Genomic DNA, 4346 nt, shown 5'->3' with positions numbered 1-4346 from the left:
TGGCGGCGGGGTCTGCGCAGCGACGGGCTACGCGGTCGGCCCCGATCCAGATTGGATCGGGAGGAGGAGCGAGGGGTCGTGGGTGAGCGAGTGGGGGAGTGTGGGTGGTTTGTTAGGGTTTTGGGAGGGAGCGTGGGTTATGGGGAGTGGATGGGATGGCCTGATGGCCGACTGGGCCGGCCCGTTGGTCGGTTGGCCCGGGGGGGGGGGTCTTTTTCTTTTCCGCATCTTTGTATTGTTTTTCTTTTGTTTTGTTTATTTTATTTCTTTTCTGTTTTAGCTTAGTTCTTTAATAGTTATAGTTTTATATAATAAGTTAAAGCCCACACCTAAATTGGAATTGTAAAAAGTTCTTAGTGACTAAATAAACTAGTTTAATATTTGTTTAGTATTTAAAAGCATTTAAATAATTGTTTTGCCGTTGTTTTACCAACTATAGTGCATTTAAATATTTTACTTAATTATGGGTTCTTCACTGTAATTACCTATGCAATATTTGACACAACCCGAACATTTTGGTTTTAACATTTGAAAACTTTTGTTCTATCCTTTAATTAAATTTTCATTTTGTTTCGGTTTTGAACTATCGCTAGTTTATTATTAGTAACCAAGGTGACGTGGCAGCATTAGCGGGGGATCACTGTAGCTTGATTACCCGGGCGTCACAATTCTCCTCCACTACAAGAAATCTCGTCCCGAGATTTAAGAGGGGAGTAAGGGAAAGATGTGGCTAAGAAATTCTATCGAGTCTTCTCGGTCTTGGTTGCTCTTCTCGGAGAGGTCGATCCATTACATCGATGCCTTCATTCCTCTGCTTCAGGTCATCACGAGGAAGTCATCATATTTTTCTTCAGGAACTCCAACGTACTTACGAATAGGTAGGGGCAGCTCGGCTACGACAGCATGCTTACGAGGGAAACAATCTGGGGTTAACCATGAATGAGCATAAGATTATCTCTCGAGTTGAACATATAATATACATCGAGAGTACGATACGAAGGTACAATGAGAGGGTCCAAGCGGATAGATAGCTGCTCAAAGTCGAAACCAAAGTGAGAAAGGGGTTCAGAGCAGCGAGAGTAAGCATTGCGTCTGATACTAGAATAGAGCAGTAGGAAGGTGGCTCGCGAATTACCTACGAAGCCAAGCATAAGGGATAACTTTGAAGCAGGGATGTACATGAGAGTCAGGTTTCGATCCTGTGGAACTGTGGGTTATGGGCCCACCATGTGGGTAAAGTAGGAGGGCACTGACATCTTGCACGGTCATGATAGCAAGGCATCATGATAGCCAGGCATGTCAGAGAAGAGACTGTCGGTTATGTTGGCAACAACGTTGGTACCAAGGGCGAGGGACGAAGAGAACCATTTTCCTGCTCATTGTACGAGGCGGACCAATAGGCAAGGTTCTCGCCCATCGGTGGCTACCGAAATGTCATCAACAATAGTAACAGGGTCTTCGTGACAGAGTGGTACAACAAGGTGCTTACCTAAGCAGGGAATTATCACTGCTCAGATAAGTCATATTACAAGAAAGGTTAAACAAAACAATGGGAAGGAAAATACGATTATCCGATTAAATAGAACAATGGAAAGGAAAATGTCTTTAAACACATATTTCAGGGGGTATAACCCTTCCAAGGACAAGCAGAGCATGATATCCATGACATGATATAATGTAGAAAACCCTTTAGGAAAGGGGAGAGAAATTTCATGACATTACCCATACAATGGTGTTTGGATAATGGACAAAGAAAATTTAGCATTGTGCTTCAAATGCTCCTATTGAAAAATCGGAGTACCACAGACATGCTTCGAGATAGCATTGACATGGTCTCCAGGCAATGGTCATACTTTGGATACCCAAAGGATCCATCAGGACAACTCATAGAATAAGTCTTCCAATTTCCTCATGGCAGAATGGCTAACCTTGCTAAAATGGAAACTACAACAATAGGTCCTCCGGCCAGGTGTGCTAGGCATGACATCGCCTTACAGGGTCATATAAAGACCAATGTTACAACTCTTGGATATTTGTTCTAACCATCATATCTGACCGAGTTTCAGATCTGATTGGGGCCATGATACCTCAGACTCGGGATGCCTGAGAAGAAAAGGTGCGACACAAATCGACGATAAGACATTGTATGATTCTCGGGAAATGAATTATGGGAACGAGTTCTGAAAGAAGAGTTCATCATTAAACCAAGGAGAGGATGAGGGGGTGGCTGATGGTCTCAGCGTTAATTCCTCAAGGTTTTCAAAAATATGAATTTCCACAATTATGTGAACAAGGAGATAACATTCGTTAGATCAAATGATATAATGATGTATGCTCGAGGAAAACATACATACTTAAGCATTGGTTGAAAGGTGCACCCAAAATATTGGCTCAGGTAGCATGATCAATGTTAGAATGGTGATTCAATAACCAATAGTCTAAAATTAAACTATTGACCATTAACTTCAAAGCAATAGGTTTGCTAGAAGTACAGAATCCAAACATCACCGTTTAGTTGTTGGTATCCTGGTTGGAAACAACACGGGGACCAAGAAAAGAATGGTGATGGTTATAAGTATCGCTTGCATCCAGAATTTTCGAGAGGTGGTGAAATTCTCACAACTTTCTTGACATAAAAGATGGTAATACTTCCAAGGTAAGAAGAACATCTGCTGGGTAGCAAGGATCTCAAGGTATAACACAAAACACGAACAAGTTTGTGTTGAACGGAAGGCAATAAAGTGGTCGATGATAACACGAATCATCGAGGGGCAAGGATGGTATTACCCATCAAGAATTCGATATATATCTTGGAAGAGCTTAGGATGTTGATGATGATCACGACATATTTGTCGAGAGATCACCTGAAGATGTAATCGATTGGCGATGACATCAAGTCAAAGGAATGATGAAGCGAAAGGTTATTGGAACCACGGATACGACACAAACTCGAAACCAAGCTTGCGGTTCAAGGCGAAATGATATGATGAGGAAGATCGACATAAGCTTAGCACATAGTCGAAGTGGTGCTCCAAGAATAAGGACCAGGTAGCACAGTTAAAATCACCACGACAATGATATAGCCATACAGGCTAGGAATGGTGTGGCCGGGTACAAACTCGTACTTAAAGAAGGTTATCAAGTGTCGTTGAACCGTAGTGCAGACTCGGTTCAGTTATCGGTGTCTTTGAGTGTTTAATAACTCAGAGCCAATGAAAAATTGTAATCAGTGAGAATGTAGTACTTGATGAAGAACTCATAAGAAATTATACAATTCCAAGATAATCTCGAGATACCAGGGGGTAATACTCGACGACAGATCAAAGTAGAGGTTGGGGTAGAGTATTGCTCTCCAGAAGACGAGTGCTTAAACTTGCATGAGAAATGGTATTTAAAGGAGAACATGGTCGGAACCACGATTGCAAAAGGCCGAATCCCAGATATAAGATGAACTTATAGCAAAGGAATAATTAATTTAAGAGAAGTTTTAATGATAAGATCTACATCGTGTCCATGGGCATGAACACAAAGTTCAAGGTCGACTCCCACTTCCCCAATGCATAACCTTTCATTCACTTCTCACTTTCGAAGAGGTTGTAGTGTTGAAATTTTTATCTAGCAAAACACCAGAAGAGTATGACTCGTGAAAACTTTCGAGTTCACACATATTAAGGAAGGCATAGGTTCAACCCGTCAGGGTATCGCGGAAACATATATCACAAGCTTCAATAGTAAATAACACAAGCTCGATAGTAGAGCATGGTTAAGAAAAACAAAGGATAGAATTTACCAAAAGCATTATGTATCAGAGGAAAGGCTCACGAGGTTATCGAATAAGGAGGACACTGTCGAATATTAATCCAATAAAGGATCTGACGGTCCATATCGGAGCTGATGTGAGCATCGGCACACAATCAGTTGAAGAAAGGATGCAAGGGCATCAGATTATAGAACACCTGAATTATTCGATGCTTAGATATCAAAGGAATTATGATTTCCAAATAGAAGGATCAGAAGCAGACGCTCTGATCAAGGGTGGATAAGTTCAATAGACCTAAGGGTACAATTGACGGCAAACATATTGGTCGAGAACAAGCTCATGTTCAAAAATGGCGTCTGAGCCAGAAAGATAATTTGAAAGGATCAACTGATGATTGCATGCATTCACACTCATGTTGAAACAATAGGATCAAAATGACGGTGTCTAAGGATAATGACGAATATTGCCAAACATATGGAAAGCATCCATAATGCAAGCAGACAAGTATTGCAGAGCAATAAGCTACTAAGGAGTTTTGGAGGATCGAATCGTATTTCGAAGACCATTGTGAAACACATGAACAACT

Source organism: Triticum dicoccoides, chromosome 7A, assembly GCF_002162155.2.
Source record: "Triticum dicoccoides isolate Atlit2015 ecotype Zavitan chromosome 7A, WEW_v2.0, whole genome shotgun sequence".
Taxonomy (NCBI): domain Eukaryota; kingdom Viridiplantae; phylum Streptophyta; class Magnoliopsida; order Poales; family Poaceae; genus Triticum; species Triticum dicoccoides.
This window is presented reverse-complemented; position numbering follows the sequence as displayed.